Raw genomic sequence first — 19,647 nt, forward strand, 5'->3', positions numbered from 1 at the left:
TGACTAAAGAGGTCATTAAGAATGTAGTTGTTGAACATCTAGTGCAAGAAGGTCAGTTGCTAGGAAATGCCATAGAAGAGTTAACTCCCATGTCAGCCTCTACGAGGACTATAATACACAGTCCCCAGGAAGAACAGGATAAGAGTAGGATAAGTCAATGGGAAATTGAGAAGCTTAAACTAGAATACCGGATGCATGAAAAACAAATGCAACTACAGGCAGAAAAAGAAGCGAAAGAAATGCAACTACAGGCAGAAAAAGAAGATAAAGATAAAGAGAGAATTACGGGAAAGACAAATGCAACTACAGGAAAAACAAATGCAACTACAGGCAGAAAAAGAAGATAAAGATAAAGAGAGAATTTCAGTTACAACTTAGAAGGCAGGAGAAAGAGTTAGAACTTCAGGAGTTAACCCTACGAAATGACGCTAAGTTTAGAGGGGAAGAAATAGATATAAAGAAACAGTTAGCAAGCTTTAATCCTGCTACAGCTGCTCCGCTAGTTCCCCTTTTGATGAATCTGATGTTGACGGGTCATTTCGCGCTTTTGAGAGCATTGCTAATAGGAATAAATGGCCCAAGGATCAGTGGGTGTCTCTCCTTGTCCCTAAGCTAGTAGGAAAAGCTTATAGGATATACAACGGCCTTAGTGATGAGGTAGAATATGAAGAGATATAAGGTAACATTCTAGACGCCTACTCTATCACTTCTGATGGATACAGACAGCAGTTTCGAAAGTATGTGAAACCAGAGTCTCACACCTATGTTGAATTCGCTAGTGAGAAACTAAGACAATTTAAGAAATGGTTAGCCGCCCTTAACATTACCACCTTTTTGGAGTTGCTCAATCTAATGGTCCTGGAAAAATGGAAGAACAAGTTACCTTTTAATATTCTGGGACATGTGGTGGGGAACGGCAAGGTTCACCCCAAGAGAGCTAACGTGGAGGCCATCCTTGGCTTCCCTGTTCCTACCACCAGGAAAGCTCTCATGAGGTTCTTGGGGATGGCTGGGTTTTACAGACGCTTCTGTAAGAACTTCTCCACCCTGGCCGCCCCCTTGACGGACCTTCTCAGCACTTCCGTCCCCTTCCACTGGACCCCGGCCTGTGACCAAGCCTTCAAACACCTCAAGGCGTTTCTCCTCGGAACCAGTGGTCTGGACGCCGGATCACTCCCGACCCTTCCATCTACAAGTGGACGCGAGTGGAGTTGTAGTGGGTGCTGTCCTACTACAACCGGACCCCACAAGCGGCATCCTCCATCTCATCGCCTATCACTCTGCAAAACTGAAACACCATCAATTCAACTACTCCACCATCGAAAAGGAGGCTCTGGCACTCGTGCTGGCGCTCCAACGTTTTGAGTGCTTTCTTCATCCTGGTCCGCACATCACCAAGGTCTTCACGGACCACAATCCTCTGGCCTTCCTGTACGCCATGAGGAACCGAAACCAACGCATTCTTAGGTGGGCCTTGTTAACTCAACCTTTCAACCTGGAAGTCCATCATATCAAGGGGGTGGACAACATCATCGCCGACGCCTTATCAAGATCTCCCGTCTCACCTCCTTCATGAGCCCATTACGGAGGTCTTAGGGGGGAGGAAATGTTACGGCCCGCCCGTAACATGCATTACTACCATCACCTCCTCTGCTTGTTACCTCGTTCGCCACCTCTCCGCCTCCCCTTCCACGTCACCGTCTCGTGAACCTTCCACGCCACCGTCTCGTGAACCTTCCACGTCACCGTTTCATGAAGCCCGGCTACTGTCCCGAAGTTGGATTCACGCGGCCCTTTCGACTCAACCGAAAGTGTTGAGCCAGCTCTTGGTTTTCTGGATTGGGAGTTGAGATCCAAGCCTCAACCAGTGAACACAACGCCTCTTGGGTCTACCGTGGGATCAACCATCACCCAGCATTTCACCACTGCGACACCGCATAAGTATCACTTCCCCTCGTCCGTGTTTTCCACATTGCCTCTATATAGGATTAGGATTATTGTTAGGTATTAAGTTGGGTTCTTTATTGTTGTATTTATTACTGTGTTATATGTATATGTGTGTCATTTTCCTATGTTTCATGTTATATATCTGTGTTTCATGTTTCTTGTTATATATGTGTCAATTTCATTATGGGTTATTAAAGTAGCTTTTAAAGTGATCCCTTTGCATTTCCTCACCAGTTGAACCTGCAGTGTTTTTTTATTGTTATTGTTCACCGGCTCTCCGATGCCAATCTTACCAGTTTAACCGGTGAACGTAACAATTGGCGACCGTGACAGGACCATTATAACCCATGTTCAGTGTTCCATTTTTCCAGTGACTTTTTCTGTGATTGCTTGTGTTTCTGTGGTGTTGTGACTCTGATGTGTTTTTTTCTGTGACTTACTCTGCGTGTGGTTTAAATTTACCTTTGTGCGATCAAGTGGCTCCTTTTGGGTTAAAAGTGCTTCGTGACTTTCATTGGTATCGCATAGCAGTGGTAGAGCAGGAAACCAGGTAGAAAGGCGTGTTCACCGATAGCACTTATCTCTATTTTTGCACATAGGCAGGTGTGTAATAAGTGTTATCCAAGTGTTGGGATCATCATATGTTCATGCGAACCCTCAATTCCCTCACTTCGCGGATCATTTTTCTCGCTAGTTAGAATCGGCCATTTTAACTAGTCTCTCAGACTAATCCGCCTCCTTATCAATAACAAGTCTCAGTACAATTCGCTCCTCACTCTCAAGTCTCGTAACTAGAGTAATCCGGATCCCTCTTAATGCCGTAACTCTCTAGTTTACCCTCATTAGTGATTGTACTCATAAGTGTTTGCTTAAGTATAATCTAGGTAATTTCAAGGTTGCCTTTATTATCACTCTGCCAAGTTCCTCACTTAAGTAATTCGCTTATCATTTTTTTGTTGTGGTTTAACATCGATTTAATATGGCTTCCGCTCAGTTTAACGTTGAAGATTTTTGTGCAGACCCTTCTCTGGAACAACTTAAATATGCTAATATCAAGAAGGACCAATGGAAGACCATCGCTAAACATTTTGATGTTCCCATCACGTCTCAGATGACTAAAGAGGTCATTAAGAATGTAGTTGTTGAACATCTAGTGCAAGAAGGTCAGTTGCTAGGAAATGCCATAGAAGAGTTAACTCCCATGTCAGCCTCTACGAGGACTATAATACACAGTCCCCAGGAAGAACAGGATAAGAGTAGAATAAGTCAATGGGAAATTGAGAAGCTTAAACTAGAATACCGGATGCATGAAAAACAAATGCAACTACAGGCAGAAAAAGAAGCGAAAGAAATGCAACTACAGGCAGAAAAAGAAGATAAAGATAAAGAGAGAGAATTACGGGAAAGACAAATGCAACTACAGGAAAAACAAATGCAACTACAGGCAGAAAAAGAAAAACAAATGCAACTACAGGCAGAAAAAGAAGATAAAGATAAAGAGAGAGAATTTCAGTTACAACTTAGAAGGCAGGAGAAAGAGTTAGAACTTCAGGAGTTAACCCTACGAAATGACGCTAAGTTTAGAGGGGAAGAAATAGATATAAAGAAACAGTTAGCAAGCTTTAATCCTGCTACAACTGCTCCGCTAGTTCCCCTTTTTGATGAATCTGATGTTGACGGGTCATTTCGCGCTTTTGAGAGCATTGCTAATAGGAATAAATGGCCCAAGGATCAGTGGGTGTCTCTCCTTGTCCCTAAGCTAGTAGGAAAAGCTTATAGGATATACAACGGCCTTAGTGATGAGGTAGAATATGAAGAGATATAAGGTAACATTCTAGACGCCTACTCTATCACTTCTGATGGATACAGACAGCAGTTTCGAAAGTATGTGAAACCAGAGTCTCACACCTATGTTGAATTCGCTAGTGAGAAACTAAGACAATTTAAGAAATGGTTAGCCGCCCTTAACATTACCACCTTTTGGAGTTGCTCAATCTAATGGTCCTGGAAAAATGGAAGAACAAGTTACCTTTTAATATTCTGGGACATGTGGTGGGGAACGGCAAGGTTCACCCCAAGAGAGCTAACGTGGAGGCCATCCTTGGCTTCCTGTTCCTACCACCAGGAAAGCTCTCATGAGGTTCTTGGGGATGGCTGGGTTTACAGACGCTTCTGTAAGAACTTCTCCACCCTGGCCGCCCCCTTGACGGACCTTCTCAGCACTTCCGTCCCCTTCCACTGGACCCCGGCCTGTGACCAAGCCTTCAAACACCTCAAGGCGTTTCTCCTCGGAACCAGTGGTCTGGACGCCGGATCACTCCCGACCCTTCCATCTACAAGTGGACGCGAGTGGAGTTGTAGTGGGTGCTGTCCTACTACAACCGGACCCCACAAGCGGCATCCTCCATCTCATCGCCTATCACTCTGCAAAACTGAAACACCATCAACTCAACTACTCCACCATCGAAAAGGAGGCTCTGGCACTCGTGCTGGCGCTCCAACGTTTTGAGTGCTATCTTCATCCTGGTCCGCACATCACCAAGGTCTTCACGGACCACAATCCTCTGGCCTTCCTGTACGCCATGAGGAACCGAAACCAACGCATTCTTAGGTGGGCCTTGTTAACTCAACCTTTCAACCTGGAAGTCCATCATATCAAGGGGGTGGACAACATCATCGCCGACGCCTTATCAAGATCTCCCGTCTCACCTCCTTCATGAGCCCATTACGGAGGTCTTAGGGGGGAGGAAATGTTACGGCCCGCCCGTAACATGCATTACTACCATCACCTCCTCTGCTTGTTACCTCGTTCGCCACCTCTCCGCCTCCCTTCCACGTCACCGTCTCGTGAACCTTCCACGCCACCGTCTCGTGAACCTTCCACGTCACCGTTTCATGAAGCCCGGCTACTGTCCCGAAGTTGGATTCACGCGGCCCCTTTCGACTCAACCGAAAGTGTTGAGCCAGCTCTTGGTTTTCTGGATTGGGAGTTGAGATCCAAGCCTCAACCAGTGAACACAACGCCTCTTGGGTCTACCGTGGGATCAACCATCACCCAGCATTTCACCACTGCGACACCGCATAAGTATCACTTCCCCTCATCCGTGTTTTCCACATTGCCTCTATATAGGATTAGGATTATTGTTAGGTATTAAGTTGGGTTCTTTATTGTTGTATTTATTACTGTGTTATATGTATATGTGTGTCATTTTCCTATGTTTCATGTTATATATCTGTGTTTCATGTTTCTTGTTATATATGTGTCAATTTCATTATGGGTTATTAAAGTAGCTTTTTAAAGTGATCCCCTTTTGCATTTCCTCACCAGTTGAACCTGCAGTGTTTTTTTTATTGTTATTGTTCACCGGCTCTCCGATGCCAATCTTACCAGTTTAACCGGTGAACGTAACATCTCTCTCTCTCTCTCTCTCTCTCTCTCTCTCTCTCTCTCTCTCTCTCTCCACAGACACAGTTATCGGCGGCGTCATCAGCTCCACACCCACTACCGCCCACACCTGCCACGCCCACACTCAAGCCCAGTCTTCCCTAGTCAGCCCATACTCTGCCTCAGCCGCCCTCGTTAATGAAGTGATTCAAGACAGGCGAGGAGGAGAGGAGGAGAGAGAGAGAGAGAGAGAGAGAGAGAGAGAGAGAGGGAGGGGAGAGAGAGAGAGGGAGGATAGAGAGAGAGAGGGAGAGGGAGAGGGAGAAGTGATAAGGGTGTTTACTAGAAGTGTCAGTTTGGGACGGTTAACTGTTACAAAGACTCTCTCCATCTTTTTCTCGCCATTCACTATACAAGAGAGAGTTCAATGTAATATCTTGCAGCACTACACCTTATATAACTGGAGGAATACTGCTTTCCACACTGGCCCAGGTTCAGAAACGCCGCCTCCTCTCGCTGTGACAATTTTCCATGGCTACAGGACAAATAGCAGGTTTTTCAAGACTGTTTCTCCTTTTAATAAACTAGAAATTTAACAATCTATCACCAGAACCATAAAAAAAACATCCTTAGAAACGCTTACTCTCTTACCACGACAAATTTACAAGGCCACAAAGACAACTAGCCGGGTTTTCAAGACAGTTCTTCCTTGTAATAAACTAGAAATCACTAATGACACTGTGGCACCATTAATTCACTACCCTTCACTACCCACTCACCCCCACACGTCACGTCAACCCTTCAGTGCATTATTATACAGCTTTCTAGTCAATTATCCGCCCCATTACCGTCCCATCACTGTCCCATCACGTTCCTGCCTTCCACTCTATTAATAGACTCACCTGTTCACTGAGCAGGTGGAGCTGGTAGAGCTGGTGGAGGTGGAGCGGTGAGCGTGTTCGTAGGTCTTGTGTCTGGTGATAAAGTGGTCACCTGTCACTGGCGGTGGTGGTGGTGGTGGTGGGCAGTTTTGCCAAATGTAAATATTCTACGTCACCAGCTCCACCTTGAAAAGTCGCTAAAAGGTCGCTAAATCATTGTTGTACATGCTACAAATGTTCCTAGACGAAGTAAGTGGCTTGACTTACACATAGGCTAATCAGTACAGGATCCCCTTGACTTTATCTAACACGTAGTATGTAACGTTTATCCCTCTCGGTGACACAGAACAAACCCATCTGGGGGGCATCGATCGCCGCCTCTCCTCCTCCCCCCCCCGCTGTCCCCCACCCTCTCATTACTCGCCTTTTAAATTTGATTGATGATTGATTGATAAGTTTATTGTTGTGGCAGTGTATACACCAAGGGAGGAGGTCAGGTCATGCCGGTCACCCCCTAAACAGACAAAATTGAAGCGTCATAGTCAGGAGGAGGTGGAGCTGAGCCACGTCCAGCCGACACACACACACACACACACACACACACACGTCTGGCACCAGTGTCCTTTACATGTGTAGACAGAACTATCAAGCTTTTAATTGTCCTCTTTTTATTCATTTATTGATGTTTGCCTGACTTTTCAAAATTGCTATACAACAATTATTTTCAAACTACAGGTGACCTCTTGTGTGAGTCAACGCCCTTCTGGCCAAATTTGTCGCTAAATATTTGGTGAAGCAGCTAAATTTGCGACATGTCTCACACAGCGCTGATGAATCCAATCACCCAATAGTCACCACAGTGAATATGGAAACGCGTCACGGTACTCAAGCAAGGGCTACGATTACACTACTTTATTGACATTAAAAAGCCTCTATGGAGGTGACAACATTAATGGCCACACTTTCCTGTGTGTGTGTGTGTGTGTGTGTGTGTGTGTGTGTGTGTGTGTGTGTGTGTGTGTGTGTGTGCGAATGCGTGTATGTGTACTTACTTAACCATGCCCTCATTCGTGTTCTTGTGTGTGTGTGTAATAATAATAACAATAATAATAATAATGATAATAATAATAATAATAATAATAATAATGATAATAATGATAATAATAATAATAATAATAATACGTTTATTAGTAACTGCAGTACATAGATAGATAGATAGATAGATAAATATTTATTAACCACAGCTAGGAATCGATTTTACATTAAAAAACAATAATATCACATTAAAGTGAAAACGATATTACTTAAACAAATATAAATGTAATAAAACACAACTGTAGTCCACAAACTACAAAATTCCTAATTAAATAAATCTAACCAGACTTCCCAAAAATCTTATACATATAACTTCAGAATATCATGAATGATCTTACATACTATTTCATCTGAATAAGTACCCGAAAACAAATCTTCCATGCAATCAAAATGATAAGTGTCACGTATTTGTAGTGACTTAGGAGAGTCATGTATGACATGCTGCTCGGTTTGTACCGAGCCACACTCACACAGTCTTTCCTCTACAGGGATACGCCCGCGGCCTCTTCTGTTCCACCTCCCTGTCTCTATTCCAAGGTTGTGACCGCTAACTCTAGAACGCGTGAAAGACAATCTGTGAAATTCATTAATGTTATGTCTCACTCTGTACACTGGATGAACTGACAAACTTGGGTTCATATACTTATAAACTTCACATCTAGATGAGTTTGAGAGCAAAATTTGATTGTTAACATCTCCCATGATGGCATTACTATCCCTGATGGCGCTTGTAAGAACTCGTGTGCAAGTCTTCCGGTTGGCGTATTACATATCCGAATATTATTTAGTGCAAAAACAAGGGGATCATCTTCAAAATTGTGTCTTTCTTCTTACACTTTTGAAAAAACTTATGCTGTCTCAATTTCAGTAACTCAGGAAGCGGCAAGTACCCTGACTCAACGTAACACACTAGATTGGCTGTTGTTCTCACCTCCAACAGTTGTTGTAATGACCAATTGTACAATTTAATTACAGGTTTAAAGTCCGCCCCCACCCATGACTCACAACCATACAAGAGTGAGGAGATCAACGCTGCATCAAAAACCCGCCGCTTCACAACAAAAGGGATATCATTGTTCTTTTTGAGAAAGGATACAAACTTTAACACATGACACATTTTTCCCTTTGCATGAGCCTTAACTGCTGACGAAACCGAGCCGTCGCTGGTGAAGGGTGAATCGAAGTAGAAGTAGCTAGAGCAGTGATCTATGACAAGTCCATTCACCACCAGCGGCTCGGCATCACCAGCTCTGCCGTAAATTACATAAAATTTAGTTTTGCTCTGGTTAATTTTCATACCACATTCGTTACAAAATTCCTGTACAATTGCAATTTTTTGTAACATAGCTTCTCTAGATGTAGATAACAGTATAGTATCGTCCATTAGTACTAATATATGAAACCACTGGAGAAAACCATCTGACTGACAACGTTCCTTTATCTTATTAATCAAATCATTGACAAACAGAATAAAAAGTAAACATGACGTAGGCGATCCTTGTCTCACCCCAAGTGTTGTTGTCATGACCGCCTCACCAATCACACTCTCTGTTACCCGGTACATTGCTAACAAAGCCGCTAGCATCACCCGCCCACAACCAAGCCTTTTCATTACCTTAAATAAAACATCTCTTGGTACTAAATCATAGGCTTTAGAAAAGTCAATGAATGTTACAAAGTTATTATTTTTTTTCTTGCGAGCCATATCCGTTAACAGGCGAAGGGTCACAATGTGTTCTAAACAATCTCGCTTCCTCTGTGCTCCAGCTTGTTCTCGGTACGGTTTCAACCACTGACTCAGTCTTTTACACAACACCATGTCATACAATTTAGCGATTGCGTTAATTAATGACACTAATTCCCCGATAGTTGTTTGTGTCACACCTGTTGCGTGCGCGCACACACACACACACACACACACACATTTCTACCTGCACGCACGCGTGTGCGTGCGTGCAGGCAGAAATGTGTTGTGATGCCCAAGGCAGAGAGCCAAGAACGTAATGCGTAATGAGAGCTGATATTTAAGTGATCAGTAATACAAATATTTACGGGAAAGCGAGGCCACAACCCCTCGAGTTACATCCTGTACCTATTTACTACTAGGTGAACAGGGGCTATACATTAAGAGGCTTGCCCGTTTACCTCGCCGCGCCGGGATTCGAACCCGGCCCTCTAGATTGTGAGTCGAGCTTGCTATCCATTACACTACGCGGTGTATGTGTGTGTGTGTGTGTGTGTGGTGACAAGGACTGGACAAAAAGAGGTGCCTATGGGCAAGAAAGGATCCCAATGTGCTCCTCATGAAATAATACCGTGACCGGCAACCCTGACTGAACTACGCACTAGTGACTAATGGGAGGGAGGAGCGGCGGTCTGAAATGGTCGTTTGAGGTAACAATTACCGTCCTGTTTTGCCTGCAGAGAGGATAAGATGTGAGTGGAGGAGTGAGGAGTTGGAAGGAAGAGGAAGAGGAAGAGAGGGTGAGCTAGAACACCCTTAAGCGACGACCTGAAATATATATGAAAAGATCCAAGCGAGGAAAGAATAGACGGTTAGCGTAGAGATTATTCAGGAAAGTGTTAAGAGAGGCAGAAGTGCAGGGGAGAGGAGCGCGGGAACTGTTTTATAAGGATTAAAGGAGACCAACAGGGAGGTGACAGGGAGGTGACACATCGAGAAAAAAGACACTGCCAAAGTGATAATTATCAATGCAAGGAGAGCAAAGTGCGGTGTAATGTAGTCACCGGTGGAAAGGGAATAGGAGCGAGTTAAAGGGTCCCTTAAGTGAGGCAAGAATTACAAAGTGGCGAGCTGCACAGGAATTAGAAGGAAGAGGGCAGAGAGAAACTGGCTGAGATCAAATATAAAGAAGAGGGAGATAGAGGGGAGTGACCAAGGTTACTAGGAGGATGAGGGAAGAGGATGGGGAGTGATCGCCTTCCACGGAAACTTGTCACCCTTTCATCCTCACGAGGCGCCACTCACCACTGTGTCGCCCCTCACTGCTGGTGGTGGCCACAAGAGAGAGAGAGAGAGAGAGAGAGAGAGAGAGAGAGAGAGAGAGAGAGAGAGAGAGAGATGGGGGAACTAATAACATACTAATATTACGATGCTTCACTCGTCATAAATCTTCCTTCGCGTTTAAATGACACACATTTCCACATTTTCTTTATCATCAACCACAAATAACAGTAGATCTGGATTTGACACGGCAGTGCGGAGTCGCGCCGCCACTCCAGTAACGTACCCAAAGCGGTCGACTGGTAGTACGCGGCAGCTGACTGTTAAAGTTATAATTTTGTGAAGTTTTATACAGTATACTAATCATTACTAAATACCGCAGCAGTGGGAAGGCGTGTGTATTTGTGGAGGCTGTGAGGTGCACCAGATTAAGGGCTCAGCTGACCTCTATCTGGAGGAAACATTATTAATATTATCATTATCTTTATTATTATTATTATTATTATTATTATTATTATTATTATTATTATGTACATATTTGTGGCAAGTTGTATACACCCATGTCTACTGCGAATGAGTCATTTTAAAAACTCAGGCAAGCAGCGAGACGGCAAGTGTTTAGCCTACGGACAGTCGTCACTCAAGTCACTCGGTTCAAGTCAGATGTGCTAGCCTAGGGATACCGCTGCAGCCAAGACTGAGGGGTTATAATTGTTACGTGCATGTTCAGACATTTTGACATCTGGGGAGACAATGAAACAGTGAAATGTGAATGCTGTTGAAAGAGTTTTGTCCAACAATGGATTTACAGTGAAAGTGTGAAGAGCTTGTGTCGAGGCTCACATGAAAATGTTATTATGCGCGTGTGTGATGCAGTCGCTAGTGATGTCACTGTGCAGTGATTAATGAAGTACAGTGAGGTGAATAAGGAGTGAACATTGTGAGTGGTGTAATGCACACAGATTTAATTAACATTGTGAGTGGTGTATCCAACCGTGACGTGTGTAGGGTGACGCTGAGTGTTGTATGCGGAGTAATAAGTCAGTGGTACAGTGGAGAAGAACTGCTAGTGGTGACTTGAGGCGTACAATGTGAAACACTACAGTGAAATATAATGAGAGGTCACACAAAATGGCAGAGTGAGAGGCTGTAACTGGGACGTAATCCGAGACGCGTGCAACTGGTGGCAATGACTGCAGTTATGACATCTGGTGCCATATAGATAGTCAGTTTGGGAAAAGATAGTGACACTGGTGAAGAACAGTGACATGTTATTGACATCACTGTGACGTGGAAGTGTACTGTGCTGTTAAATGTTAAACTCACCTGATTACTAACGTGACTGCAACAAACCGATGAATGATTAACAGTGACTAGAATGGTAGGAAACAATGCCTAGGCAGTGACTGATAGTGACTACTGCGATATATTTCTTCGCGTTAATGATGTAAAAAAAATAATAAATAAAGCCCGCCTACGCGCTTTGTAAATAGTCTTCCTAAAAAAAGAAAAAAAAAGTTGCATTTTTGTTAATGAAATTATATAGTGCAACATCTGTGACATATATAAAGGGTGGGATAGTAAGACACCAACAGTGATGTCCACGCCAAGCACAAACCTGGGTGTCGCCACAGGAGGTAACAGTCACAGAGTGATGACAAGAGGCGTAAACTCACAGGTATGAATAAGAGGTGAGCAAGTGCACAGCCAAAATCATGTAAAGAATTTATAAGTGAAACAGAATTTGCATTTTGTGTTTGAAATACAGCTGTAAGCTTGAAGTTGTATTTAAACATCCACCTGGTACTATATAAATTCTCGTGTTTGACTCGTATAACTGAGCGGTACAATGACACGGTTGTATGGATTTAGATATCGCTTTTAGGCATTGAATTAAACACAGTTAGCTTGCTTCACAGGGATTTTCATAGATTCATGTTGGCTTGGAGCCGAGATTTCGAGGTTTGAAATTTAAGGTCCGTTGTCCGGCTTTGGGTACATTACTGCAGCGCGGCGATTTTCGTGTCAAATCCAGATCTACTGTTATCTGTGCATCAACCCATAATTTAGTACATTCCTATTGCCGTTTAAGGTGCAACACACACACACACACACACACACACACACACACACACACACACACACACACACACACACACTCACTCGCGCACACACTCACTCACTTACTCTCTCCATCACATTCGCTTTATAAACATCTTTGACATGAGTTTAGAGATGGAGTGAGAGAGAGAGAGATTACTTTAGTTTTATCTTTAAATAGAGTAATTAGTTTTATCGCAGAGATAGAACAAGAGAGAGAGAGAGAGAGAGAGAGAGAGAGAGAGAGAGAGAGAGATAAAGCGAAGATTCCTAATACGCAATAAAACTGAAGATTACTCGGTGTGAGCTGAACCAGACTGGTGATGGAGGATGAGAACATGTGATGGTGGTGGTGGTGGTGGTGGTGGCGACAGTGGTGATGGCAGAAGGCTCGTAGTGATGATGATTGTGTTTTTGTCAACGGTGGGACTAACAAACAGAAATGGTGATGGAGGACACACACACACACACATGGTCGGTGGTGGTCTCTCTCTCTCTCTCTCTCTCTCTCTCTCTCTCTCGTGTGTGATGATGTGTGTGTTGGGACTGGTGAGAGGAAAAGATAAATACTGTATTTTCGTTCCAAATTGACACGCTTTAGTCTTGGCTGGTTGGGCTGCCTCTGTGAGTCCCAATTGCAGCTTCCTCAGGTAAAGTGTGGTGGACAAATCCTCGCACTACGCTCCTCACGGGCACCGGGTAGCGACTAGCCCTGCGCCAAGTATACACTGGCACGACTTTGCACTGGCCACATGTGTAAATTGGCTTCCTCGCTCTTGTTTGATGGGAGGCGCGCGAGGAGAGGCAAGACTATCGGGACGGGGAACATTGGCCTCTTGTTATCATGTGAGCAAAGTCTTCTTCCGCTCAGGACATTGACTGTAACAGTGAAGATATTTTTCCTCCTAATTATATTTTTTCCTCACTTCTCCTTCTTTCGTTTTTCTCAACATAATATTGTCTTCTTGATCTTTTATCTAATATTTTGATGAAATTTTCTTCTCGCCATGAATGCCCTGTAATAAAATTTTCCGACTGGCTTCATTCTTTTGTTTTTTCTTTCTTCAGTATCAGATTTTCCTGAGAGTTTGGTGTGCCATATTTTCTTCTGCTCAGACTTCGTGGAGAAACCGGACTTAATAATTCCCTTGAGGTGAAAAAAATGATCCTATCAATAGCAGGGTTCATGGTATAACAAAAGAGTTTGGAGTATATTAGCTTTTGAGGAAAAGTTTAAATGTTCCGCAAAACTAAAACTAATGGTGATGGGGACAATCAATTACTATTACCACTTTTTATGCTGGAGAGAAGCCAGCCAAGGGCAACAAAATATTAATAAAAAGGCCCACTTGAGTGCTGGTTCTCTAAAAGATAAGTCAAGAATTAGTCAAAATTAGGGAAAATGTCTTGATACCTACCACTACTATTACTACTAGTATCAATATTACTACCACTACTACCAATATTACTGCTACTGATACTCCTAGACAAAAGAAGTAAGTCCTACTGTAGCAGAGCGTGGTTTCGATCCACGGACCTCTGGGTTATGGGCCCAGCACGCTTCCACTGCGCCACTCTGCTGGTAACTCTCCGCTACTATTAGGTACTATAACATGATTTGTGTCTGAGGAAGTGGTCCAGATGGTGACGCCCATTAACTACAGACGCATAACGTGGCACTAGGAAGTTCCAAGTATGAGAAAGATAGATCCGATCTCGGTACAAGGAAGCAATGTATTGAGGCCAGGAATAAGGCGAATAGAATATTGTGATTAATTTTTAGAAATGTTAAAAGCAGGCGTCCCGAAGTAATACTGAATTTATACTTGGCGGTAGTCAGGCGTAAGTTACGAGTATTGTCGTCGTTTTTTCATTTGCTTGGGAAAACGGCTGTAGTAACTAATTATGACTCTCTTAAGGTATACTTGGCGGTAATCTTGACTGAGGTACAATTCTGGTCCTCACATTACAGGAAGGATATATAGCTCTGTTGGAATCAGTGCAAAGGAGGATGACTAAAAAGAAACAGGGAATGACGGATATTCCTTATGAAGAGAGACTGAAAAAAACTCAATCTGCATTCCTTAGAGAGACGTAAGTTAAGAGGAGACCTAATAGAAGTATTGAAGTGGTATAAGAGTTTTAACAAAGGGAACATGAATGTAGTTCTTACCAGAGAGAGAGAGAGAGAGAGAGAGAGAGAGAGAGAGAGCTATCAAACTCTTCCAAGCCTCTCAGTCGCCCAAACTTTCACTTAGTTACTGGAGAGAGATGCCTTCCATTAAACTCAGTTCCCTCTTATTTCATAGATGTGGACAGGATGTGTTGGACTGCGAAGGGAGAGGAAAGAGAGGGAACGGGTGTCAGAATCGCTTAATTGGAGAGGAATAGGGATGTTACCGGGAAGAACTAGAAGGAGTGAAATAAAAACTATTAAATGATCATCTCTGGTGCAGGAGACGCCTGGAGAGGGATGAAAGGAAAGGGAAGAGGGAAAATAAAGCGAGTTAGGACGAGAAAAGAAAAGTTAAAGTACATAAGCCCTTGTTATGCTGTTTTAAGAGAGAGAGAGAGAGAGAGAGAGAGAGAGAGAGAGAGAGAGTACCTGAATACCTTGTTACTTATATATTCTCATCTGATGAATTAGAAACAGGAATCTCTCTCTCTCTCTCTCTCTCTCTCTCTCTCTCTCTCTCTGCAATAGTATTAACCAAATAAATAAAACAGAGACCCTTTAAAAAGATGAAGAAAACGCAAATTTTCTGGGTATTTCCACAAAAGTCAATACAAAGCTAAAAGGTTTCATTAGTCTCTCTCTCTCTCTCTCTCTCTCTCTCTCTCTCTCTCTCTCTCTCTCTCTCTCTCAGTAGAATCTTGGAGTGCTTTGCAGGTACCATAGGAGTATTGGTGTATAGCATATATTACTCGTTATTAATACTTTCCTTTTTATTATTAAGTATTATTGTTATTATTATTGTTATTATTATTATTATTATTATTTTCATCATTATTATTATTATTGTTGTTATTATTACTACTATTTTTGTTATCATTGTTACTATTATTATTATTATTATTATTATTATTATTATTATTATTATTATTATTATTATTGTTATCATTAATGTTATTATTATTATTATTATCATTATTATTATTATCAATATTATTATTATTATTATTATTATTATTATTATTATTAATATCATTATTATGATTGTTAAGATCATTATGATTGTTATTGTCAATAGTGTTACAAGTGTATTTGTTGTGTATGATGTTGTTGCCGTTGTTGTAAATGTTGTTCACTTCACTTGTCGCCTTCACAAACTGGCCATTGTGTGGACATGTTGACTGGGCGTCACTTGACATTCGGCCATCTTGTTGCGTTGTTCGGATTGAAATATCGTTTCGAAATCTAAAATTGTTCACTTTGGAATTCGATTCGTATATGACGATCCGCAGCTGACCGAGAGGCAGCTGCGGGTGGCCTCCACCAGGGCCGAGTGCGCCCGGTGGAGCAGGGACCGGGCCCGGCGGTTTGTCGCGGCCCGGAAGGCCTCCCTGGCGAAGGGGAAGAAGGTTGAGAATGACCGTCCTCTTCCCGTCAGGGAGAGAGAAACGGTGACGGTGGGTCTGACTTCTCCTTCCGAGGAGAAGGAAACAGTGAGTGTGGGCTCACCGTGCACTGGCGGCCAGAGCGCCGCGAGAGTCCCTCAGTCGTGCGGACTCCCTGCATGGGAGGGAGGTAAGGAGATTGTGACTGTAGGGTTGTAGGACACCGGCGAGGCGGCCAGTGGGGGTGGAGCGCTCCCCCTGCTAGGCTGCCCCCATGGAAGGACGTGAAGGACACTCGGCGTGGCGGCGGCTGAGGGAAAGCGGTCCTCTTGCCAGGCGGCCCCCGGGAAACTGTGTGTGTGGCCGCCGGCAGGAGAAAGCGTGCCCTTAGCTTAGCTGCCCCCAGTGGGCGAGATGCAAAGCAAGGGTGATTACAACCCTACAGGACACTCCTGACTCCAAGGAGGGACTCAGGTCACTTTGTGACCTTAGGATAGACCATGTGACCCAAGAAGACCGTTTTGGTTGAAGACCAAAGGAAGGATTTTTATGTTGACCAAAGGATGACCTCCATTTATGTGTGAAAGAATGACCTCCTTTTATGTGTGACCAAAGGAAGATTTTTATGTTGACCAAAGGAAGAAATTTTTAAGTTGATGTCGAAAGGAAGAATATTATGTTGATGACCAAAGGATGAAGTGTTAGGATGACCTCCTCTTATGTATGACCAAAGGAAGATTTTTATGTTGTTGACCAAAGGAAGAATTTTTAAGTTGATGTCGAAAGGAAGAATTTTTATGTTCACCAAAGGAAGAAATTTTATGTTGATGACCAAAGGAAGATTTTTATGTTGATGACCAAAGGATGAACTATTAGGATGACCTCCTCTTATGTATGACCAAAGGATGAATTTTTATGTTGATGACCAAAGGATGACCTCTTCTCATTAATGACCAAAGGAAGGATTTTTTCTTTACAACCCAGTGAAGGATTTTTATTTCGTTAAAAAATATCTATAAAGAATATCAATTTAGTTTATCTCATTATCTTACATAACTAAAGATATTTCACTTATTTACACATCTCTCTCTCTCTCTCTCTCTCTCTCTCTCTCTCTCTCTCTCTCTCTCTCTCTCTCTCTCTCTCTCTCTCTCTATCTTTTCACACAATTCAAAGGAACAAATGGATTGAAGGGCTACAAAAGGCAAAGGAAACGAGAAATGAGTGAGAGAAATGGTGTAAATGAAAAGGAAGGGATAAGAGAATAAAAAAAAATAAAGAGGGAGGTGGATGAGAAATGAGACGAATGAAAGGAGGAAATAATGGGAGAGGACGTGATGAAAAGAGATGTGGATAGGATAGGAAAATTAATAAAACGAGTGAAAAATTGCAAAGAGACTGAGAAAAGAGGGAATAAAGAAGGATGAAATGGGGAAAATGAGAATAAATACCAAAAGAAAGAAGAAAAAGAGAGAAAACAGAGGTAGAATTGAAAAAGAGACGGGTGGTAAAGAGAGAAATAAGAAAAAAAAGAGAAATTAAAGAAAAAAAGAGAGATAAAGAAAAGGAGAAAAATAGACGATGGAGAGAAAGAAGAGACTAAAGGCGGCAATAAAAGAGACAAAAATGATGCAGGAAGTGAAGTGAACAACATTTACAACAACGGCAACAACATCATACACAACAAATACACTTGTAACACTATTGACAATAACAATCATAATGATACTAACAATCATAATAATAATATTAATAATAATAATAATAATAATAATAATAATAATAATAATAATAATAATAATAATAATAATAATAATAATAATAATAATAATATTAATGATAATAATAATAATAATAATAATAATAATAATAATAATAATAATAATAATAATAATAATAGTAACAATGATAACCAAAATAGTAGTAATAATAACAACAATAATAATAATAATGATGAAAAAATAATAATAATAATAATAATAATAATAATAACAATAATACATAATAATAAAAGGAAAGTATTAATAATGAGTAATATATGCTATACACCAATACTCCTATGGTACCTGCAAAGCACTCCAAGATTCTACTGAGAGAGAGAGAGAGAGAGAGAGAGAGAGAGAGAGAGAGAGAGAGAGAGAGGAAACTAATGAAACCTTTTTAGCTTTGTATTGACTTTTGTGGAAATACCCAGAAAATTTGCGTTTTCTTCATCTTTTTAAAGGGTCTCTGTTTTATTTATTTGGTTAGTTACTATTGCAGAGAGAGAGAGAGAGAGAGAGAGAGAGAGAGAGAGAGAGAGAGAGAGAGAGAGAGAGAGAGAGAGAAAGAGAGAGAGATTCCTGTTTCTAATTCATCAGATGAGAATATATAAGTAACAAGGTATTCAGGGTACTCTCTCTCTCTCTCTCTCTCTCTCTCTCTCTCTCTCTCTCTCTCTCTCTCTCTCTCTCTCTTAAAACAGCATAACAAGGGCTTATGTACTTTAACTTTTCTTTTCTCGTCCTAACTCGCTTTATTTTCCCTCTTCCCTTTCCTTTCACCCCTCTCCAGGCGTCTTCTGCACCAGAGATGATCATTTAATAGTTTTTATTTCACTCCTTCTAGTTCTTCCCGGTAACATCCCTATTCCTCTCCAATTAAGCGATTCTGACACCCGTTCCCTCTCTTTCCTCTCCCTTCGCAGTCCAACACATCCTGTCCACATCTATGAAATAAGAGGGAACTGAGTTTAATGGAAGGCATCTCTCTCCAGTAACTAAGTGAATGTTTGGGCGACTGAGAGGCTTGGAAGAGTTTGATAGCTCTTTTTTTTTTCTCTCTCTCTCTCTCTCTGGTAAGAACTACATTCATGTTCCCTTTGTTAAAACCCTTATACCACTTCAATACTTCTATTAGGTCTCCTCTTAACTTACGTCTCTCTAAGGAATGCAGATTGAGTTTTTTTCAGTCTCTCTTCATAAGGAATATCCCTCATTCCCTGTTTCTTTTTAGTCATCCTCCTTTGCACTGATTCCAACAGGGCTATATATCCTTCCTTTAATGTGACGACCAGAATTGTACCTCATAGTCAAGATGTGGCCTGATTACCGCCAAGTATACCTTAAGAGAGTCATAATTAGTTACTACCGCCGTTTTCCCAAGCAAATGAAAACACGCCGACAACAACTTACGCCTGACTACCGCCAAGTATAAATTCAGTATTACTTCGGGACTCCTGCTTTTAACATTTCTAAAAATGAATCACAATATTCTATTCGCCTTATTCCTGGCCTCAATACATTGCTTCCTTGTACCGAGATCGGATCTATCTTTCTCATACTTGGAACTTCCTAGTGCCACGTTATGCGTCTGTAGTTAATGGGCGTCACCATCTGGACCACTTCCTCAGACACAAATCATGTTATAGTACCTAATAGTAGCGGAGAGTTACCAGCAGAGTGGCGCAGTGGAAGCGTGCTGGGCCCATAACCCAGAGGTCCGTGGATCGAAACCACGCTCTGCTACAGTAGGACTTACTTCTTTTGTCTAGGAGTATCAGTAGCAGTAATATTGGTAGTAGTGGTAGTAATATTGATACTAGTAGTAATAGTAGTGGTAGGTATCAAGACATTTTTGACTAATTCTTGACTTATCTTTTAGAGAACCAGCACTCAAGTGGGCCTTTTTATTAATATTTTGTTGCCCTTGGCTGGCTTCTCTCCAGCATAAAAAGT

The 19,647-nt window shown here is 42.1% G+C and overlaps 1 protein-coding gene across 1 annotated transcript in view; it reads right to left on the reverse strand.

Annotated features, from left to right (window-relative positions):
• Positions 1-6,432, reverse strand: part of LOC123503507 — a 26,961-nt gene extending 20,529 nt beyond the window's left edge. The window contains exon 1 of the mRNA XM_045253347.1: positions 6,235-6,432. The gene's annotated coding sequence lies outside the window, so the exon portion shown is untranslated. The remainder of the gene's footprint in view (positions 1-6,234) is intronic.
• Positions 6,433-19,647: the final 13,215 nt, after the last annotated feature.

This window comes from Portunus trituberculatus, chromosome 14 (assembly GCF_017591435.1).
Source record: "Portunus trituberculatus isolate SZX2019 chromosome 14, ASM1759143v1, whole genome shotgun sequence".
NCBI lineage: Eukaryota > Metazoa > Arthropoda > Malacostraca > Decapoda > Portunidae > Portunus > Portunus trituberculatus.